The 24,353-nt window shown below is 38.5% G+C and overlaps 1 long non-coding RNA gene across 1 annotated transcript; it reads right to left on the reverse strand.

Annotated features, from left to right (window-relative positions):
- Nucleotides 1-9,528: 9,528 nt before the first annotated feature.
- On the reverse strand, nt 9,529-23,485 carry LOC106895143. Its single transcript, XR_001413367.1, has 3 exons — nt 23,384-23,485; nt 21,451-21,522; nt 9,529-9,654 (listed from the first exon to the last, which is right to left on the reverse strand). It is a non-coding gene; the product is annotated as an uncharacterized LOC106895143 (long non-coding RNA).
- Nucleotides 23,486-24,353: the final 868 nt, after the last annotated feature.

The raw sequence follows: 24,353 nt of genomic DNA on the forward strand, positions 1-24,353 counted from the left end.
CCAAGTAAGTTTCTCCAGGGCCTTAAACCTCCTTCAGCAAATGAGGCACCTGCATACTTCCATCAAGCAGCAGTAGCCAGGCACAAAAGAAATGTCCATATCTCAGCAGAGCAGCAAGTTACCTGAATATCCCCCTATCCCTGAGGCCAAGAGTTTTCACTGATATCTGAGGCATTTGATACAAAATCCACTAATTAATCTGATTAAATAGTAATGATCATGTTCCCTTTTAATCTAATGCTTGTAAAAAACCCTGCCTTGTTCTGGTTTAATATTAGTATTAGTTTCAAGGAAAGATGGCTTACCAACTTTTCATGATCTACAAATGATACACTTGTGAGGGATTCCTCCACATAATCCACACACAAGGGCTAAGAGTAACAGAAGCATTGCAGTCTATATACTTTTGAAAGTAGTTTTCCATATTTTTCATACTGATAATCTAAGCCAAATATCACATGGCTTTTATGACTGATTGATTTTTTTTTTCCCTCTGTGCCACCATTGCAGGTATTCCTCAGGAAAGCAGAAGCAAAATTCTGCTATGCAGTTCATCTTGCACCTGTCCCCATTCTATAACATTTCCTTCCAACAGAGGAAACATTATGAGTGCATGGTTTTAGCTTTGAGTCCAGGACGAAATGTTATGATGCAGCTTTTCTGGAAATCTATTCAGGGCAGACAAGCTGGGCTAAAAAATGTTAGGAAATAAGTTTTTCCTGTCTGAAGAAAATGAACCAAACAGTGTCCTCCCAAATATTACATCTGGAGGCTGAAACTAGAAGTATTGTTGAATGGGATGCACTGTGAGTAGCAATATTTAGGCCTTCAGTTTATTTTTGGATATTCGTCACTGATAGCAATAGACTGAGAGCTCAAACTCAATGCTGCAGCTTGCCAAGTAGGAGTCTGCAATGCCACTAGGCTGTGATGGTTTTTGCATTACTCTTGAAAGCACTGCTGGGAGAGACACTGCACTGCTGGTTAGCAGTGTGATTTCTGGAAATACTGGTTCAGAAATGGAGCAAGTTGCAAAGCACTTCCAAGCATGCCAGCGCTATAAAGTATTTGATTTCCCTGCCTCTTCAGATCCTCCATTCTCACCTGAAATCCTATTTCAACTCTAATAACAGGAGCGTACCCGCTTCGTGTGGGTACCCGAATTACCCTTGTCGTCCCTTCCTGGTTGTCCCTTCCAACCCCATGTCATTCTGTGATTAATTTCCAGCTGCTGTTAGCACATGCTTTCTGTGCAACAATCCCAGATGCCAACACAATCTGGGGGCAGGGGAATAACACCACTTCTACCCTTGCCCAGGTCTCTTCCCTTTTCCCCATCTTCCTCTCTACAAAGAAAGAAATAGCCACCCATTTCCAGGGAAGATGGCCCTTGTACCTTTTGCCGAAAGCACTAAAAATAAAAATGCTTTGACCACAGCAAAGAGGGAAGAGTGCAGGGGCCCGTGTTGTGCTCATGCCCCATGGAGTGCTGTGGCTACCCAAATTTCTCCCTGAACTATCTTAACTCCTCTTACTCAGAACTTGCACTGGAATATCTCTGATTAGCACAATGCTCTGATCACAGTCTAGGGAGAATAAAGGTTCATTCCCTTATTTTGGCGTAAGCCTCCAGCTGGCAGAGTTTCTCATCAGCTTATCCAGATACGAAACCTGTTGCTTATCTCCAGCATCCTGAGCTGCTGCTTGTGAGTTTATTCTGCCTGTACCCTCTGACAGAGCAGCCTCTTTAAGTTCTGTGGAGACGCTCTGCAACCTCAGAGCTGGGCAGGGGTTTCCGACCTTGCTGGGCAGTTCCAATTTTTGCTGGAAGGGCCTGGGAAAGCTGTGGGGTGGCAGTGCTGCTGGCACCAGTGCCTCCCACCCCAACCAGATGCTGGATGCAAGGCAGCAGCCTCCACACAGGAGAGCAGCTTCCAACTCCACAATGGTCAGCACAAGGCAGCATGTCATTTCAGGACACCAGATGCTGATTTTTTAATACTTATTTTCTGACCGTCACTCTCATCTACTGGTTGTTGTTTTTTAGTCCTCCATCTGTTTTGACCACATAATGATGCTATTTACACAGATTTAAAACCAAGGTCAAGTTCTGCTGTAACTCGTACCAAAATCCCTGAAGATTCAGGCTTTACCCTGTTGTAGAAGACACGCCGGTGCGGGCAGTGGCGTCGGCTTTCCAAGAACAGAAAAAATCTTCAAAAGCCCTAGGAACATCCCATGTAAAAGTCAGGTAAAGAGTTGTTGGTTTGGGGCTTCTTTTATGACATACCATAAAAGAAAATAGCATCAGTGAGAGATGCTGCAATTTTATATGATGGAGCAAAGAGCAATTTATTACTTTGTGAAATATAACATTGCCTTTTATCTGACAGTGTGTTCATTGCATCAATAGTAGGTCATTTTATAGAGCATTTTATGGTGACTGCAGAGACCTTGCTGCTTAAGGCAGACACAATTCCTGCCCTGTTGTTGCCTTTCCAGTTTCTCCAACCTTTTTATGGAGGAAGGTAAAGGTATAGTGAAGAGTACCGAACAGTAGAAACACCATTTCTGCCCGTTCTGTCAATTCAAGCCATGTCATTTTCAAAATCTCAGTATTTCCATTGTGCTAAAACAGCTTTTTTTCTCTTTTTTTCCTGTTAGAGTTTTACCTTCATAAATTCAGTGATATGTTTTTAATCACTGTAATGAATTTTTGTGTTTTCCACCCATGCAGTTCTGAATGGCTGCAATGCATAAAAGCTTCAAACCATAGCTTGTGTAAAAATTATTCTGCACCTTAGTTTCCAAGGAATTTGGGATTTCTTCTCCAACAGCTATTGGGGGAGGGAATGCACTGAGGGAGGGAGGCACTGAGAATGAGAAAAATGTATCTCTTCCAGGAAACATTCAGCATTTCAGATCAACACAGGACTCTAAAGAAATTCTGCAGATACTGGCACCAAAGCAGAAGTGTGGGGGAAAGCCACAGTAAAGAAATAATTCCTCCCAGCCTCTGCAACATATCCTTGTGTGAAGCAGCACTTAAGTGTGGTGACAAAGAAGATGTAAAGAACCAGGGCAGAGACGAAAATAAGACAATTTTTTATGGTAGAAGACAAGTATAATAATGTTTTGCCGACTGAAGCTAGGGTTCAAACTACCAGCGTTTCTCCTTTGTGGATTGTATCTACTGTCATGGGAAGAAATAGGGGAGGGAGTGGAAGCAGGGTTGTAAATGACCTGGCTTGAAGGCCACTGCAGTAAACAGAAAGATGAAGTGCCACTGCCTCAGCAGGTGTCTACTCAAAATAGGATATGAAAATCCTCATTGCTTTGGATTAGACCCATGATGTTTAACCTGAAACGGTAAGCACAACTTGAAACAACCTCATCCAAACAATCACAAGGTCCTAGATATGTTATAAATTGTAGAGAAAATAGAAATGATACAAAAAAATGGAGTGTTAGCTTCAATCATTTCTTCATTTTAGCTTGACTTGAGGGAACTGCATATAGTCCAAAACCAAATCTAAATCTTGCATTTATTTTCTACTCCAGACTTAATATTCTTTCTTAAAAAACATGACATAGTAAATTTATTTTAATCACTAACCTTATGTGCAATAGAAGGGTATACATTCATTAATAAAGCCCATCACAATTATATCCCCATTTAAAAATTTTAATCAGGGGATAAAGCTTAGAACAGGTGTTACAGCTGGAAATCTTAGAGCTCCTGGTTATACTGAGATCATGTCCTGGAGTAAAGGTACATGGTGCACATTCCTTGTGGTAAGCTCAGTACTGTGAAAGGCTGCCAGCCCATTTTGGAAATGGTCTGGCAAATCCATTCTTCTCTTCTGGATTTAGAACAATTTACTCTACTTTTCCTTGTTTTTTTTTTTTTCAATCACTGCTCTGCGTTGTATGAATGCCAGATATGAATGTTGTCTGAAAGGTTAATCTAAATTTACTTGATCCATGTTTTTCTTAAAGTGCCTTCCTTTCCATCTGTTTTGGACAGCTAGCAGACATGAGCAAGCAAATACTTCTGCTTGTGGAAAAGTTACTTTAATGGCTACTTATAACCTACAGTCTCCAATACAGTGAGTCAAGTATTCAAGACCTGGTAGCACAATATAACCAATCTGGTGTGTGCTGTTCTGGGATGAACTTTCCTCATTTTCCCCTGTCTGTTCTGTCTCCTGTATCAAAGAAGTAATTAAGATGGATGGATACTGACTGAATACAGTGCATAGCGAATACCTTCTGCATTTAGGAATTGAGTCCCATTGGATTTTTGTCTTTTCTGTTACGAAATCTTTATAAACACAAGTAGAGCATCAAAAGAAAGAAGAAAGACTCTCACAAACCACTCCCAAAACTCAAGGCCTGACATTAAGACTCCCTGCTGGGTAATAGGAAGCATCATTTCAAATTCCCATATTGGGGGGAGAATTTATGAATAGCTTCATAAGATAGTCTCAGGATGAGAGAAAAACCTTTTAGTTATTTAAACCAGATTAAATTAAAAAAATTTGCTCAACTGTAGCTGCATACTTCATGCCAGTTTTTCTTACCCACATGGTCTAGGAAGGAGAAAATAAATACCAGTCATTATTCATCATATGCCTTGGATAGTTTAGTACTTGTTTACTTGTAACTTCAGAGCTGATCAGGATGCACATTTGCTCTGACAGGTGTGCTGCTTGCTCCTTTTGTCAGCAGAGCTACTCGAAATATCTTTTTTATTTTACCACCTGTGCAAACCTTACCACAGATGTAAAACAAAAATTATGCAAGAACATTTTTATTGCTTTATTACATCCACTGAGCCAAAAGGCTGTTCTTGGTGTGAAACAGGGGCAAATTCAAAAAGAGAAACCCCCTTGGAGTTCAGAAGTGTGAATAAGAAGAATAGAAGGGAACCAATATTTAAGACCAGGGCCCAGATCTGCAGGGGCACACTGTATTTCACATTTGAGTAATTGCTGAAAGCAGGAAAACACGGGCTGAGTTAATATCTACAGGACAAATTAATTGCCTTTTGAACTCCATAAAAAAACCTTAGCTTGACTTGCACCCATTTACTTGCCTAATTTTGGAATATTGGGTCAGATCCAGCTGAGATCTTGGCACATCACATCATGCTGCCGGGATGTAATAAATAATGAGGATGCAAGTCCTGAGGAAAAACATTTGTACCATGCTCTGTATATGCAGAAAAGCAGAACTGGGGGCCAAGCTAAAGGAAAAAATACATTTCTCTCTTGCTTCCAAACTCATGTTTCCTTCTACTACCATTACTAATGGCTCAAACTTTCAACTTCAGATGAGTCTGCTGTTCTATGAAACCTTTCTGTCAGCTTTTTCCTGTTCTCTAAGTATTGAAGTTTTCTTTCTACATTTGCTCAGATTTGCTTCAAACAATGCCATGGGGGAAAGAGATGTTCAAAGCAAAGCTCAAGAAATATGAGACTATTTTATAAGAAGGGCTGGCTTTCAAAGGACAGCATGGATTAAAATACATGGAAAGATCCTGAGCAGAACATGATCCCAGTACGAGTGCAAGAAGTGGGATCATTTGACATTGGTAACCTGTGACTTTGCAAGTTCTAAGCATAAATCAGGCCATTAAACAGTGCCTTAAAATGGACAAAGGTGAAAGATTGCTGTGAGTAATACAGCATTAGAGAGTATAGGATTAAAAAAAATAATAATTTTCCAGACCAAAAAAGGAATAGCATGAAAAGTGGTGTGTTGTAGACAGTTGGCCATAAAGCTCTCAGAAGTAGTTGCATACAGCAAATAGGAATGTAGAGACAGTCAACAAGGACATATTCTTCCTTGTGGAGTAGACAGCTCTAGCTAGCCACATACCTTTTAATACTGAACACTTCAATGAGCTCAAAAAAACTACCCTCACTATGAAACAAGCTAGATGGGCCTCTGGAAACCAGGGTGGCAAATTTAACAAGTTAGGAAATAGGTTTAGGAACTTTACAACACAAACCTGCTGGTAGATTCTTAAAAATAAGGTGTAAAGTCTCCTCAATGACTTGCAGCATTGGTCTTGATAACACAAAGCATTGCACTCATAAAGATACATGAATCTTTAAAGACATGGCTCAGAAGTGTTTCCAAACCATGCAGCTAACTAACCTCCTTTAATTTTAGGGCAAATAGACATTTACTATTAGTAGATTCCTTTATGGGATTTTGATTGTCTCCACAGCCCATAGCAATATTATTTCCTTCCAAACCAAAAAAATTCCATTTCCATTTCCCTCAAGGCCCTTGGTTCCTTTCTAGAGGAAACATCTTTCTTTCTTTTGGCTTCCCTGTGGATATTTATTTATTATTTTAGGGCAGAGATTTTTTTTTGGAGGCATTGGAGATGGAAAGGACTTACTTAATCATTTAGGACTGACTTAGTCACGGACATGGCCTTGCAGTCCAGCCCATTATCAAGTGACCTTGGCTGTTGCTATATTTCCCCATGTTGCTGTCTCCTGGCACTCATAATAGGGAGGTTCCCCCAGGATTTACAATGGAGTCAGTCTCTTTTCTCATATATTTCCTTCTGTCCTTTGACATTGGCTGTTTGTCTCTTACTCTCTTCTGCATGGTTTCTTCTTTTAAAAAAATGTTATGTTACATGTTCAACTTCACTTCTACTTTTCCTGATAGATGTGTTAGCAGACCCTGTGGACAGACCACTGTTTGGGAAGTAACGCCAAGTGGCACCCACTGGTGTTACAGTTTTCGTGTAGCCAGCAGAGCCTGTGCACTTTCCCTCTGTGGACAGACCACTGTTTGGGAAGTAATGCCAAGTGGCACCCACTAGTGTTACAGTTTTCGTGTAGCCAGCAGAGCCTCTATTATGCACTGAGTATACCTACGTCTTACAGGGAGCCGGGAAGACTGGGGCCTTCGGTATTGTATACGTAGAGTTTCTCTGTATATAAACAGGTAAATTCAGAGGGAATTGTTCTAAGATCTCAATGTTTTTTCTCTTCATTTCCCTTTAAGGAATGCAAAATGCCACCAAGTCCTTAAAATTTGGGTATTACAGTCTTACAACTATATAACGGTCTGGAATCAGTGGTATGGAAAAAGGCTTATTAACAGACAGTTTGCAAGAGGAGCAAGATCCTGCTGACTGGTGTATTTTTTCCAAAATGCAGGCTACCACTGGAGTATATAACATTTTTTCCAAAATGCAGGCTACCACTGGAGCTTGGCACTGACTGAAATGATAGCAGTGATATGCTAGTGTTAAAAAAGCATTATAATGTACCAGTGAGCAGCAATACAAAAGGTGTCTCTCACCAATGACATTTAAAGACTTAAGAAGTTTTAAAGACAACTCCTTACCGTGTACAGCACGAGGGCCTTTCAGTCTGTCTCTTTTGCCTCTTGTTTGCATATTTTGGCAAATCCCAAGGCCTGTTTTGACAGATCTGAAAAAAACAGTCAAAAATTCATCAATTCAGAATTGAAATCACAGTGATCAGTAACCTATTGCTCCAGTCAAGCAAACTGTTTGCCTTTTATTATCTATTGTTTTAGAAAAAGGCTCCAGCATTTTAAAGTGCAATTTGATTTTAGCATGGCAGGCTTTGATGATTATAAAACATATTTCAGATACTGAATAAATGGTCTATGCTAATAGCTTAATCGATTAGCTGACTTTCTCTTCAATGCTCTACCCTTTTAACTAATTCCTAGTTTTTAACACATTTGTCAATACAAACTTCCTTATTCCTTGAGCAGAAACTGAAAATGGTATCCAGACTAAAGACAGCAGTTCCCACCTTTCTAGTAACTCTACACAGGATATAATTTGGATTTCAGATTGAAGTGAGGGCAAGATAACAGAAAAGTTTTGTGATTATAAATTAATCCTTTTCCGTTAGGTTTTCAAGTGTTGTATGTGTTCAATTTGTTCTTCCTTTTGCACGTATGTTTTAAAAACAATTAATCCTTTTCCATTAGGTTTTCAAGTGTTGTATGTGTTCTTCCTTTTGCACGTATGTTTTAAAAATCCCTGCCATATTTTCCTTCCAAATGACATAATTACTTCAGGATGTCTTTACTTCTCTCGTTATTTTTGCTGGAAACAGTGAAAATATACTTAAACAGCTCCTTGGCAGCCATATATATATCATACTGACCCAATTTATAGCATCTGCCTTGCAACAGTGTGTACCATCATGTGCCAAACATTCTGTAACTGCAAAATAATAAGAAAATAATAGTGAAGTGTTCCTACCCTTTCATGCTCTCTATTCTGTATCCCACATGTCCCACAGAGCCTACATAATGAAATGTTTTGTTTGATAGGTTGTTGAGTCAGCATGGAGAAACAGAGTCAAACCCATGCTGGAAGTATTCATTGAGCAATGCTCATGGCTCCCCAGGCCAAAGTTTCTGCATCAGCTGTTAAGCATACAGTGCTGTATCTGTTATTAAAGAAAGCTGTTGAAGAGTAGTGATTAACTAAAAAAGTTTAATGGCAGAACAGAATATCCTTCTGCAGACATGAAAAACAAAACAGCAATAGGAATCTAAATGTATAAAATGGTACTTAAATTCTTTGAATTATATTTTGGTTTGAGATATGTATATGTTGCTTTCCTCTGATTTTTAGCACACTGCAATTAAAACTGGGTGGGTTTTTTGACTTCTAAACCTGTATTTGTGAACAGCAAGGGTCCAATTCAATTTGGTATACTCAGATTATTCTGTAGATGGCACTTACATGGCCTTCTAAAGCCTTACTGTGTATTTTGGAACATTAAAATGATAAATAGGCGGAGTAATCACTGAACTTTAAAATTACCTTTTTCTCTTCTTCTTAGCTCCAACTCTGGAAGGTTATTGTAAAATTAATTACTACGTTTCGTTCTGACAGCTGTAGATAGAGTATTTCCTTTTCTTTCTCCTCTGATGCTCTTATACCTTCCCAGAGGGAGGTTGACAACATTTTAGTCTGCAATCTGCAGCAATAGTATTGAAGAACAACACTCTACTGATGTCTGAAAGCTGACTCCTTCATCTTCTCAGCTGTTAGATTTGTTTGTGCCTTTTTTTTTTTTTCTAGTATAGCTTCCTCCTCAATGAGTTTCTGTGATTTTTCCAGTACAAAATGTATTAGCCAGATTCTCAAGATTTTCTTCATTTCCCTAGATATTCTGCAACATGGCTATTTTTGCTGGGACGTGTTAAAAATAATGTTCTATACGGCCTCAAACAGGAAAGATCTAGTTGAAGCCTCAAATTAAGTCTTTGGAGGATATTGCTTGTCCTTATTTTGAATCATACTCTCATTCCGTAATTTATGAGAACCAGCTCTCCAGAAGAAATAGTGAGATGTAAAAACTGTAATAGACAGGAAAAATTCAATAGCAGAAAAAGTCTTTTCAAATGGGCAATCTATGGGGTAGGCGAGCCTAATGATTCCTTAGCCTTCTTATTCAATATATATCTATTTTTCGGAGAGAGATGTCTTCTGGCTCTGAAGCCAGTCCAAGGCTGCCCCTTTTCATAATGATGGTGAGCGCCATCACTTGTGGGCTGTAGAAGCATGGATAGCCAACCTTGCTCTTTGCTCCCCCAGATCTTGCATTCCTTCTTGAAGTGGTGTCTCTGTGAAACAAGAGAGATAAAAGAGCTTTACCCTCTCTGACTTATGAGGGTGTTCAACTGGTGTCACCTTCATCCTGCATCTGATTCCTTGGGCACCGTGCTAAAGGCACATTGCTCCCTCACCAACTCTGACCAAGTTGTTCATACCAGAAGGAATGGATTCAGGCATAGTGCTCAATTTCCCAGATGGCTTCTGTCTGCTTGCCATTTGCGTATGCCTTAAATAAATTATGTTTTCTTTTCAAGCGGTCCTATATACACCATAACTCATACAAACTTATAACTGCTAGACCTACAGTTTCAAATGGGTATATCAGATTCCGTACTATTTTATCTAATAGAAAATGTTTTGCCATCCAAACTGTATGAAAGTTTAGCAACTTAAACAGTCAAATATGACATAAAATGCTTGTATAATCTTAACAGTTTTGGTATCCTGAGTTAGCTGAGTCATAACAGGTGTGGAGAGGTCAGGCTAGTAGGGCCATTAAATCAAAGTTAAATCATCGGGTTTCCCTGAATACGCAGAAAACAACATAACATTTAAAGTCATGGACCTAGGCCTAAATAAATGTACTTTTCTTTTTCTGCATGAGTTGGATCTGCAGCTGACTAGCTTGCCACAGAAGCCAAGATAGGGTGGGAGAAGCTGGCGTTTTGTAGCTCTCCCACCCACACTGCATCTCATCTCTGCCCTAAAACTGTCCTGTCAGAATAGTCTGGCACCTCACACAATCAGAAATAGTAAAGTGAAGAAGGATATATATAATTCATTTTATTTTCAGTGTATTTTTTCCCCATTCTTCTTACTTTGTTTCTATACAGAGCTGTGACTTAGAAGTCCTGGCACTGCATCAGATTGACTGCTTTCATGGCTGTTGCTTTGTGTCTCCTCAGTCTTTGGAGCAATGTAAGTAGATCAGTCAGGAATAAGCGAAAGGAAGTAAATAATAACACTTTTCCACACACAAATACCTGGTCATGTCCATTCAAAGATGCACCATCTGACAACTACTGGGGAAATGGGTTTGTCATTATGTGACAATCAGAACAGGGAAACTAATTTCTGCAGTGCTAAGGACCTGAAGAATTTTGAAACCAGGTTTAATCCATTAAAGCAATTAAGCATTTGAAGCTGTAACAGATGACTGAAACCACCCCTTAAAATCATGGCTTTAAAATCACTGCTTACTAAGTGGAACATTGTATAACTGCTTGGTGAGGATGGATAAAATATGCAGAATGTGTAACATGCATTCTCAAAAATAAAGAGTTAAAAAAACCCACTTTCAGTCAAGTAGAAAAATATTGATTTAGTACTTAATTTGAGAAACTTTCTAATTAGTTAACCCATGGAAATGCTCTGCATTGAGACTAGAGAAATAATATAACACTTCTGAAAATGAACGGAACAAACAAATTGACATGAATATATCCTACAGTATACAGTATTATAAAAAAACTAGCAAAAACTGCTAGAAACATTGAATCATATTCTGCTATAGTTTTGCTTTTGAAGTAGTGAGCACACTTAGCTATTAGTGCCTTTACCTTTAAAGCTGCAGACTCACTGGTCTCATATTACTTCTGCTGTATATCTGTGAGGTTTAAGAGACTGTAAGAAATCCTTGGCTAACATATATCTTTTCATCTATGGTGCATTTCAGTTGCATTTAGAGTTGGTATCAGTCATCAAGGATTTAGACACTGTACAAACAAAAAGCACATTTTTGGATGTATTTCTGTGAATACCTCACTGAGCTGTGAGTTTGTTTACAGAGTTGCTCAGCAGCTTCACTTTCCGTTGACTTCAGTTGCTGGCTCTTTGGGTCCTTAGTTTACAATGGGAGGAGTGGTGGAAAAGAGAGTGTGTACATTATTTCAAGAGCTATACTGCTAGATTTTTGTAATATTTAGATCCATTCAGAACAGGTGCTTCAGCTAATTTAGAAACATTTCACTTAAAAAGACTACTATATTTGCTTAGTGAAAGCAAAGAAAATTATAAGTCTATTAGGATTTTCAAAGCAGCTGAGCCAGTTCTGTGTCCAGCATCCACTGAAATTTATTGGGTTTTGGCTGTCTAATGCCCTTAAATTTTACTGAAAATACCAGCTTTGTGTGTAGCTATGGAAAAACTGAAGTCATTGCTATTAGCCATGCCATCATCTTAACACACAATTAAAATAAAAAAGGCATGCCAAATGCCATAAAATTGCTCAGAAAAGGGGGTATCTCTGCATGCAGGGAGCTTACATGGTTGGGAGTAAGGTAAGAAGAAAAACAGTCAGGTCCTAAGGAAGATGAGAGTATTTTAGCATCATCTGAACCATTTTGCACCAGAATGAAATACAGAAAATTCTGAAAAGTTTGATTTTGAGGAATTAGCCTGTAATAGGACCTATTTTGTAATGATCATCTCTATGAATTTTTGCAACATTACAATTAATTATCATCAGCCACACTGGTACTTTATGACTAAAATCTTTATGACTAAAATCTAATCCCAAAATCCTTAGGGTTGGAAACTACATATTAGAATTGAGCCTTAGAAAGTGATGTGTCTTTACAGCAGAAATTCTGCACTTGTGCTTTCCATCATATACTTAGAGATTTGCAAAAGAAAGGAAGCCTCCTACTTCCCAGACTCATGCTGAATCATCTAGAATCTAAACAAACCTGAAAATTACTCTTAATTTGATACTTTAAACCAAGGCATAGCGGTTTATAGGTTAAGGGTTTTCCTGGGTACATAAGCACAGGGAGACAATCACCTAACCCTGCCATAAAAGACTTATAGAACCCATTACAAACATCTGTCAGGGTAGTTTGGATGAACTGTTGCTCTCTGAAGTACCTGGAGTCCATTCAATCCAGAACATTAATGATTTGGAGTCAATACTTCAGTTAACAGACTTTAAGAAAGAGCTGGCATTAAAGAAACCTCTACCTCCTGACAGGTCTTATACTGATTAGAATGGCGCAGTATCTGTGCTACACTACTCTTAGATACCTAAATGCCTCATGGTCTCTTGATAAAGGCCATTTGGGAATACCATGGTTTTTTTCCAAAAGGAATGTAATCTGCAGGAAAAATAAAGAGCTCAGAGATAACTACTGTGGGTCTGATAATTCCTGACATTTTTCAGATAATTTTTAGGATGATTTCTAGACTGTGAAGGACTGCCTTGGGCATGTTCTTATGGGAACTCATAGTCTGTTTATTGGTGCTAATTTAACTCATGAAACAAGATAACTCTGTTTATTGTGAGAAGGGATTATGATGAGAACTCTTCTGCTGCTGCTTTTAGAAACTATATTGTTTCTTTCTATTCCAGGAATAGGAAGAGGGTATACATCCAATCTTCTTTCTCAAAATTGCTTCCTGAGCCCACAATTCTTCTCATATGGAAGCAAGAGAATACTCCATCACCCATCTGGCACACTAACTCTAACACATCTGCATAGAGAAACACAGTACCCACACACAGAATTCAGAAAAAAAGAAAAAAAAAAAAAAGTTTTTCTTCCAGGTTAACACTACACAGTGTGAACCTGCCCCCAACACTGTGTGTTAATAGATAGTATCTACTCCTATAACATGATTTAACTCTGTAACTGTAATACTACAAGTCATAAATAATTATTTAATACCACAGAATTTTCCCCATGATTCTGCCGCTGCCCCCGTGAAGACTAGTTATGTTTAGGCAAAAAATATAATCACTGCTTTGTGAAGGGAAAACCATATATCCAAACCAGCAATATTTCTAGTGAAAACAGTACGCGCTTTCTTCTAGATTCACTGAAGAAATTACAGAAATTTGTTATGGGCATGAAACATCAACTTTCGCTAGCCCAGCCTGATACAAATATGCTTGGCCCTCTCTGTACCACTCCTAAATATCCATTTTCACTAGGACAATGTTAGCCCATTGCCTAACATTAGCTCCCATAGTCCCTTTTACTCCAGTTAAGACAGACTCTAAATATCTGAGACCAGTGTGAATCACAGAAACTCCGTCCTGCATGAAATCCCCCATGCTAGCTGCCTAGAGTGCAACATGGATACATAACCCCTTCTAGGCTACATGCCAGCACTACCACTAGCCTTGAGCTTAAGATCTCTGGTTCGCCAGAAATGACCGGAAAGAAAAGCCAAGGAGCTATGACTTAGCCTGCATTTGGGACATCTTTTTACACCCGTTCCTAACCTCGTAGCATCAGCCCCTACACTTGTGTCGACCCACAACAATTACTACTTTAAACTCATTAGCTACGACACAATGTTGCTAATTCAAAACTTAATTCGTAGTTCCCTTGTCAAGTGAAATTCTGACCCATAGTTATTATCCTGTATTTATCCATAATACAAGCAGTTACTTTGTCTGTCATGAGACCCAGTTTCAGCACTGGCTCAAATCCACATCCAGTGGCTCTCTGAGTCTTTCGCAATGCTAGTTAGGTCATTGCTCTCTGGAGTCTTTAACCATTGCATTAAACATCAGCTAGAGAGACTGGATCCAGTCAAGAGGTCCTTGTCTGATTTATCTATGTGAAAAGCTTCTCTCTTGCACAGAGTCATAGTTCTGCAGCACTCGACATGTCTGAATCCTAATTTCAACCCAGCAATAAAGTGATTTTCCTCTAATCTGAAATTCTCGGCAACTAAAAGAACCTAATTAGGGTGTTTCTGTTGGCACTAGTTCTTTTTCTGTGAGGGTGAAACATATTTCAATTGTATGTAGTTCAAGCTCCTTAAACACCGCCAGCTAAAACACAATTTTGAACCTAACTGAGCATCCTCTCTGGGAAATTGAACTAATTTTAGGTCCAACACTTTGACACTGTTAAAACTAGGCAAGCAGCTTCATATGGAGGTGCTTATTGCCTCTTGAGAGCATTAAACTTAACCCTAACACTAATCTTAGATTTAACCTTCATCAGAGTCCAGCAACTGCTACCTCTACAGACAGAACAAACTCATTGGGTCCTGAACGACTGTTATAATCCTGTTCTGGAAAAAAAAAAAATCTAGCTTTGAGGCCTCTGTCAGTCCAAGCACTGACCCTGATTTGATCACTAGACCTAACCTGAAGCTTTTTTTTTTTAAACAAGTCCTCTACAGGACATAATCTAGAACCAGCCCTACAATTGTTTATTGTAGGTGCCTATAAACCTTAGTTTATAATCCCCTGTCATCTGAATCCAAAACAGCAGCAAAATCTCACCCTGGTGAGATTATCACACCAACTTGTGCTAAACATCTTTAATCTTGCCACCTCATTAAAGCAGCAGAATAAATTTACCCAAATCAAAAGAATTACTTGTTTTGAAGAATCTGCCTTTCAGACTCAAAATCATAAACAACCTAAGTAGAGGAAGCAAAAAAGAAATTGCATTTATCTTACTAGTACCCCTCACCCCAGCAAGTTTCCACCTCTGACTGAAAGACAGGGGTTGTCCAGCTGGAATAAAGCTCTGCCTCTGCATCTCAGCCTGCTGAGACTTCCCCATTAGTCAGCTGACAACACGCTCATTGCTGCTGCTGGCTAAGCCAGCACTGGGAATTGCTCAGATTTGCCTTTGAGCCTTAGGCAGTACAGCCTTACAAAGAATGAACAATATCAGTCAGTCAGGGTCAAATAGGTAATTACCTGGCAGCTTTACTTGCTGTGGTGACTTTCTGACTTCAGGTGATTACTCACTGGAATTTTTTCTCCCTCTCCTGGCAATTCAGCTAGTGCCAACTGTTTGGCACCAGCTGAGACACACGTGGCTGTATTCTTTTTTTTTTTAATATAAAAACAACTTCTTCATTCTTTATACAAAGTAAAAATCCAAGTTAAAAAAGGTCAAATGAATCATTAAACAGGAGAACCACAAAATATAATTATTATTGCTAAAAGTACATATCCTAGCATACGCAGTGCATTTTGCATGTTTAACAGGAAGCTTTTAGGCGGAAGATCTTCCAGACAACTGCACTCACTAGAGTAGAGTCAACTTCAGGCAAGTATACAAGTACTTTGAAGCGTAAGATCACCAGAGTTCAGGAAAGGAAAAATAATTTAAATAGCAACGGTCAAGCCAAGTCCATTTTAAACATGATGACTGGGGGAAGAAAAGCGGTATAGATTGGCTATTTGCCAAGGAGGGATAATGCAAGGTCTGGCAGACACTACAACTGCGTTTAGGTGTTCTTAACTACTGCCCAGATCCCCATTACCCTAAGGATCCACTTGGACATCTCAAGGTACAGATACATTTTGCTCTTTCTCTATTAGCACTTTAGGAACATTTCTGGTTAGTGATTACCTCCTGGGTAGTTGCATTGTCGTGAGAAACCCCAGGACTGACGTCATTACATGTTTCAGGGATGCTAGAACAGAAATGTCTAGACAGGAAAAGTATCAGCACCCTATTTGATCAATACGTGGGACCTATGACCTTTTCATAGGTGGAATTGTTGCTCTCTGCAGCTGTTTTTTTGAGGTGTTTCATGGTTTCACTTGTGGTAAGGTAAGAGCTGGGTATTCGTGCCATATTTCCTTTGCTGTAGTTTCTTTTCTTTCATTTGTAACAACTCCAGCCACTGATTCAAAAAATAATAATCATTGTACAGAGATAGTGTTACACACACCAGGTTTGGACTGTTCTAATAAAACATGGTGAAATGGTTTATTACGATAGCAATGCTAAGTTTACTTTGACCTAGTATCATTACTGAAAAGTACATAAGGACAAATTTCAATACTATTTATAACCATCCAGCAGAAAGATGGTAGGGAGCATAAACCTGAAAGTCAAGAACGACTTAGGTCATTACAGACAGCCAGTTCATTCAATGTGGAGTGTAATTTTTTAATCTTAGTAGTGGAAACACTTCCTATTGAGATTGAGGTCACATTTTAGCTTGCATTAGGCAATAGACATGTGAGTAGCTCTTATTAAATAAATTCCATTTGGAAAACTGCCGTCATAAAGCTCAGTTACCTCAGTTTCTCCTTTCTGTTGAAAACAAAACTTAAAGGATAGGACAATCCCTACAGGGTGCCTATTAAGCCAAATCCCAAGCAATGGCTTCTGTCATGCAATAGTCAGTTCACAATAATTGTTGCAACAGACCCCTTAGAAAAAGGAAAGATCATCTCTCTATTGCGCTGGAGCAAGCTACGTACCATGAATGCCACAGTCCAGTTTTAAGAGGCAACAGATATGCTAGGTCATGTTGCCTGCCCCAGGACACATTCATAATGTTGCTCCTTTTCAGAACTCACAGAGACACTTCTGACTTATTCCAACATGCTATTAATCACCATTCTATTAGTGAAGACCTCAAAAGAGATTTTACATATAATTAATTCTTTTAAGAGAGATTATACAAGAGCACTTATAAACTAAATAGACAACAACAAAAAGTGTGAGTCTGAGGGAAGAGGTAACATGGAAGATAGTAGAACAAATTACTTAAAAAATACTAGAACAGATGAACAAATTGTTTGAAATTTCTTTCATTACTTTTACTTCTGGGAAAGGAAAACTGGATAAAGAGCTCTGTGAGTCAGAGCAGAGATAACAGGCCCACATTAGAAGGAAAATGGGGAAGGAGTTATGGAAGAGCAATAAGGAAAGGAGGAAATCGTTCTCCTGGGAGAAGAAAGTAGTTGCAATTAACAGAAGTCATGAAAGATATGAAGGTGAGAAAACAGTGAAAGGCATAAATCAGAGATCCTGATATATCATAAAAATAAGACATGGCAATTTGGCAGAAAGAGGTCCAAAGTCAAAAAAATACAGATTGAATACCACTTTGCTGAGAAGACCCCAAAAGACCTTTATGCTGTTAATACTGCTATTGGCCCCAGAGTTTCTCATTCCTGCTCGCATCAAGAGAAGTAGTGGGAGGAAAAGACATCTGACTGGCCCTTGGTTTGGAAGCTAGCCAGAAGCACTGCAGATCTTGCAGATCATGCAGATCCTGGGCATGTTTATATTGGAGAAGAGGAGGCTGAGGGGAGACCTCATTGCCCTCTACAACTACCTGAAAGGAGGCTGTAGAGAGGTGGGCATTGGCCTCTTCTCCCAAGGGAATAACGACAGGACCAGAGGAAGCCTGGCATGAGCAACCCACTCTTTTTGCTCCGTAAATTATTCCTCTTACACTGCTTATGTTTTGGTTTTTCCACTATCAAAAATGCCTTTGCCAATTGCATCAACCTCTGAGGTACAAATTATTCCATGTCACTACATGGCATTTTAATTAGGATTTTTGTATATAACAAATATTTTAAATTATTAATGTAGAGCCTAAATCACCGTCTTCACCACTTTCCTTCATTATATTAAAGACTAGATTCTTTGCTGATTTCTGAGTGCTATGACATAAAGTTGTAAGCGACAAGTCTGTTTCTTCAACTATTTTTTAATGGGAGTAAAAGATGTCCTAAACCAATTCACTATCAGAGAAAATTTTCCTTCTTCCTGAGGATTTCTAATAACTTTGTCAATCTCCAAAATTCTGCGAAAAACCTTATGCGATTTTCATACTTTCCAGCACTCTGTAAACCACCCCTTTGAAGGTCCCATATATAGCCAAAGTAATGAGTTTCTTTTTCAAACACATCTTGTCCTGAAACTTCAGGATAATTGTAGTTTTTCCTATTACTCATTTGCAACAACAGAGCAGGTCTGTGGGAAGCTGAAATAAACTGGGACAGAGGCTGAGATGGGACTATTTCAATTGTAAATCTGCTCTCAAAATGAAGGATTGGTTGTAACCAAGTTAGAGAGTTCATTTGTTCAGTATGATACCTGGTATTTAAAAAAATCACAAAGGAGTAGATGTTCATTATCTGAGAGACTAGGGGTGTTTTTCCAAAATATCGTCCCACGACAGCACAAGGTCCAGGGAAATATCAGTTTCTACTGATTCTTATAGTAGCCCCGTTGCCTATGCCTGCTCCAGTAAACGAACTTTGCCTAAGAACAGGTTTGGGCCCTGAGGCCAAGTGGGCTAGGACAGCCTGCCTCGATGGTAGATGATGGCTTTAAGTCTCCAAAAGGAGAGGTTCCAGGAGGTCAGCCTACAGGGAATGGCCACCATGACCTTTAACTGTCAAAACACCAAAACGTGCCTAGGAATTGTTTGGATTCAGCATTGTTTGGAAAAGGATGAATTCGTGCCAGGTAAAGTTCTCTTTACTAGCACAGACATCCCAGTGCTTGAAAATGTTTCCAGGCGTGCTTGGGTTTACTCATATAGACACAGCCCGTAGGTATAACAGCATTTGAAGGGGGCCCATATATTAGACATGTGTTTTATGACCCGTGTTTAATGTAGATCTTCTCTTACTGGTGTCCTAGAATCTCCATGGGAGTAATTAAAAATATAACAGCACTGTTCTGTCTTTGTGTAATGTCAGAGGGAACAAACATGGGATGTGTGGGCTTTTAAATAAATCACTAGTTTGCATGAAGCATGTTCTAGCTAAGCCACACAATGGGCACAGTAGAGATTTGCAAAGAAAAAAACATGATTGAAAACGGATTTTAAACAGGTAAACAGGTCTTTCCAATCATTCTAGTGTTAAGATTGTTCCTTCTCACTTTCAAAGCATTTTTAAAATTTATCATCTTATACATACAAACGTTTCCTTTTCTGGATCAAGAACGCTAAGCCACTCACACCACACATATGCTCACGGACACACAGCCCAGATTCCATGAATTTTGGGGAAAGCACAAGTTCAGATCCATTCCAATTGACTAAAAAACACATCAAAAAAAAAAAAAAAGAGCAGCAAATATAAACCAGAACAAAAATCTAAATAAAATACTTCAGAAGATTCCCTTATCATGTTGTATTCCAGTAAATTATGCATGCTTTCCTGTGTGTTTTGGCAGTAGAAAAAAAATACAAAGCTGCCTCTTAATTCTGAAAACATGAGGAATACACATGTCCTTTACAACAAGTTACTTCAGCTCTGCTATGGAACTTCATTAAACAATTCATGTCATTCTGACATCCTGTCACTTCAAAGTAAGAATGTAGTATTTCATCACAGGAAAACCGGTTTGTTGAATTGGGCTTTACAAGATAATAACACAAGAAAAGTGCTGTGCAGCATCTTTCAGCATTCACCTTGATTTTTGTTCAAAAGCAGAAACACTTCAGAGAAATGCTTTGGCAAATACCTCCTTTGTGTAATTCTCAGTATCTTCAAAAAGTCATGGAAATTTTCTAGTATGAATAAAGACGTGTGTACATATGGTTTGTGCCTGAGTGTAGGACTTATGGGAAATGGCTCTGGAAAACACAGAATTTGCTTAGTGGATCACCATACTTAAGCTCATTAACAACAAAAAGGAAATTATTTTCTACCTGCAGCCTGATCGATTTGAATGTTCTACTAAATGCAATGGTCAGAACGACTGGCTAATTTTTTAAAAACACGGGCTGTAATCAGTCTGGCTGCCATTCAAACGTATATAATTGTTTCAGAATGAGCAAAGCGTACGATGAGGCCATGTGAGGCCAGCAAGAGGAGAGGAGGGAAAGTTTGGATTAGAGGCTTCCTGTATGGAAAACATCTGCACTGGAGCTGGTGATACTGTGCTTTCCCTGTAGTGTGGCTTAGATATTTATATAATTACATGGCCAATGCAGCACCCGTTGCTCACCCAGCCTGCTCCAGTATGCTGCTTTGGGTGATCCAGGGATGCAGGAATGCAAAAGCAAGTTCAGAAACATGTCCCCTTTTCCAAAGGCTGGTGGTGGTTACTCAAAACAAACTTTTCAAACAAGTGTGTTTAGTCATCAGTTTGAATGTCAGCTTCCCCAGAAAATAAAATCTTGTAAATAATTCACGTTATAGTTCATTCAGAATGGTTGGATGCATAAGCTGTGAAGGTAGTTTTTTAACAAAATGTAATTATAAGCTGAAAGAAAATTTATTTTTTTTTTGGCTACAAGTTGTACCCTGTCAGTTTCAGTGAACTTCCAGAAAGAATAGTGTAATTAAGTTAATATTTTTAAGAACTTGTTGCATATATGTCTCACATTCAAAGTTGTTCAGCAAAAAGTCAACTCACCTAACAAAATGAAACAACAGCAATAGAGGCCATAAGAACGGAAGAAAGAGACATACAAATCCAACAATTTTCCAAATTTCTCTTAAGAAAGTGTTAAATTATTTTAAAAGATGATAGTCTTTATTTTTTCCATTACATAGATAACAGAATACTTTAGTGGTGTAAACACTAGTGAGCATGCTTGAGAGGAACATCTTGAAAACTTCAAGTGATTATATGTTATATGTCATCCTGCAGGAATCTATCCTCCTAAAGACAATTTTAGTGTTTATCTCCCTATAGAAGTACTTCTCACTCATGCGCTCTCCCCCTTTCACCCCAGCACCTCCTTCCCCCTCCACTCTATCCACAGCCTACCAAAGTAACAGGAACAGAAGGCAATTTGTTCAAAGTTACACAGCACATAATTTCCAGAAGACTATCCTCCAATTACATAATTAAGTATCAACAGGATCAGCAAGACACTCCTATGGTTTAGGAATTACATTAGGAAAAACATGACTCAGAAAGGCTTACGGTAATAAAGTTAACAGGAACAGAGGCATAGAAGGAAATGCAGAATATCAGGAGGAGCTCTTTCTGTGGCTGGATATGATAGTTTACCACCATGATATTGCCATTCTGCTTGCAGCTCTGGTGTTTATCCCACCAAGAGGATCCATAAGAGAATTACAAAAATATTTCAAGAACTGGAAAACCTACCTTACAGGATACTAATGGAGATCCAGTGAGTTGATGCACCAAAAATATGCTTAGCAGGACATTGATCATGGTCTGTGAAAAAGAAAGTAGCAAAGCATTCTTAATTTATCAGATAAATACAAAATAAGATCTAGTAAGTGACTGTTAGAGCATAAAAAAATCAAAATAGAACAAAAATTAGTAATAAGGATTAGCTATTAGAACTGTTTCTCATTTTATGAGATATGTTCAGGTCCTTGGAGACTTTTCAACAAGACTGATGTCTCTTAGATCTAATAAAGCTCTAACACAACTCACAGACTTGCTACTAATCTCACTCTGAACAGATTACAAACCAGAATTATCCCATTATTCACTTCTGACCTTACTCTATGCATGGACAGTGCATCCCACACAAACAGCAAGATGCAGTCTGTCCAACGGATGGACCATAAGAGCTGGAAGGAACACTATGCACGTATGAAAGACACACCATAAAGAACAGCACTGAGGGAGCAGGACAGACATTGGCATTCCTGTCCTTCTGTCTTCCTGAGTTGCTAAGGGACGTGGTAAAGAACAGATAACTATTGCCAGGGGGGGATAACCAAATGGCGAGAGGAAGCTAAAGAAAAGATGTAAACAAGACATTTACCCCAACACCGCAAGGTCACAGTGGAAGGACAGCTGGTTCCTCCTATGTAAGCAAGGTACCAGAGGGCCTCTCCACTCTTTTTTTCCCATTGCAGTCAAGTGAGGCAGAAGCCCGTTCTGAGCCAGCTGCTTCTGGCCTCGTGTGACCCCAGTAGGAGACGATGCTGAGAATGAGCCTAGCTAGACATAGCTTGCCAGTGGGTGCAGTCACTGAGAAATTCCATGTCAAACTGAGTACCTTGACTGTCTGCCAATGATCCAGCATGCCTGAACATTGCTTTAGACACGTATATTGCTGAGTGACTTCAGTGTGTTAGGAAATAAGATTGATGCAGCAAGCAATACTATAGTTTTCTATATCTAATTTAATTTGCATAGAACAAATACTTTTCTAAGAACACCCCCAAATTCTTTCTAGCTGAGACAAACTATTTATATAAGTTGTATTGTTCTGGCATAATGCAGCTACTAATGCATGCTATATTTTATTTTATTTTTATGACATTTACATACTATACAATTTCCAATTAGTAACATGAAAATAAAATCTAAGATTCACTTCTACTACAAATCTTTATTTCCATCTGCCATCTTGGAATCATCATTCTACAAAACTGATACACATGCTCTTAGGCTGGAAGCAATTTTGTTTATATGGCATGAATTGTTGTTCTGAATCATAAAATCCTATGAGGAAACCTCAATTTCTGCTCTAATTGTTTCCACTTTAAAAAACAGATCATTTCCAATACATAAACATCCACACTGACATTGCTATTGCTTTGTAGGATGAAATAATACCTTCTGTATTTGGTAAGAAAAACACTTCTATTTTAAATAAAGGACAGATAATGTTCCTCAAACACTGTGTTACTGGAGATGAAACTGAAATCCCTACTAGAATTACCTTTGTATTTTAATTCAAATTTGTCCTCCTTAGGAAGACACAGTAACAAAAAAAATGGAAACACAACATTACATCCAATTTTTACTTTCTCAAAAATCAATAGACATTAGTTTGTATCTGGGATCTTAAGACCTGTCTTTATGTGCCTTACATTACTTCTACAAATCTAGGGACTTTTGATTGCTCTTCTTGTGCGTTCATTATAACTCGTTTTGGAAAAAAAAAACAAAACAGGAGCAGACGTAACAGCATTAGAGAACTGGTTGCTGATTTAGTAAAACTTACTTGCTCTACAACCCCTCCACATGCAGCAAGTGCAACTGTATAATTAGATTTCCCCTTCTGGCAGTCTCACAAACTGCAACAAAAAAGGAGCAGAAAGTTCTTTGCTACCTGCACTCTGCAACATGTCACATGCACTGCACAGATTTGATTTGCTCTGACGCCTCTTGATCACATCTGTCCATCTTCTCTAAGATGAAAAATATGACCCTGGAGAAAACAGATTGGTAACACTGGAATAAGATATATGACTGTTTCTGAGTTTAATCACGGGGGATCACAGTTGAAACTTCTGGACACTAAGAAAGAACATTATTGCCTTGATAAAAAAGAAGAAAACTAAAGAAATAAGACTGGATATGTTTTTATAAAAGCATATTCTTTAATTTACCTTAACTATAGAGAAGTGCAAATATTCTTTGTTTCTTTCTTTAATAAAAGAGGATATCTAGCTTCTTTTTTGAAGCTTCTTTATTTACTGACAACTCTTGTTTTCCATGACAGATGTTCCCCTGTCTATTTCTCATGGAAACACTTATTTTCTGCAGCTTGCTCTGTTTTGAATGGAAAACTAAAGTGGAATTGCCAGTGACCAGCAGACAGAAGCAGGAGGAAGACCTCTACTTGCTCGTTATGCATCTGTAAATCAGACCTAGTCATTACAGTTGCAGCCTGGGAAAGGGAAGAATGGGACTGATGAAAAAATGGATTAAGAGTTAAAATGAAATATTGTGTAATTTGGTCCCAGTTCTTAAAGAGGCAAAGTCCTTAAAAACTGAAATTTGTGATGATAAAATTCTTGCAGAGATTCTTTCTTAGGATTTGTCCTACCAAATCAGTCATTAAAATGCATTGTTATCTTGGTGAACCTTTGCTACCTGAAAAACAAACAAACAATTTATTAAATAAGGCATGCAGAGTAATGAACAGCTGGGTAAATGAAAAAGGGTTTGTAGTAGAAGTGTTCTAACCATGCTGACAAAAAAGTGTATAAATTATTAGGAAGAGGCTATAGGATAGCAATTAGTCTATATATGACAACAGCACTTAAATAAAAGCAGAGAATGAACACTGGGACACA

The sequence above is a fragment of the Calidris pugnax genome, unplaced genomic scaffold, assembly GCF_001431845.1.
Source record: "Calidris pugnax isolate Ruff unplaced genomic scaffold, ASM143184v1 scaffold103, whole genome shotgun sequence".
Classification (NCBI taxonomy): Eukaryota; Metazoa; Chordata; class Aves; order Charadriiformes; family Scolopacidae; genus Calidris; species Calidris pugnax.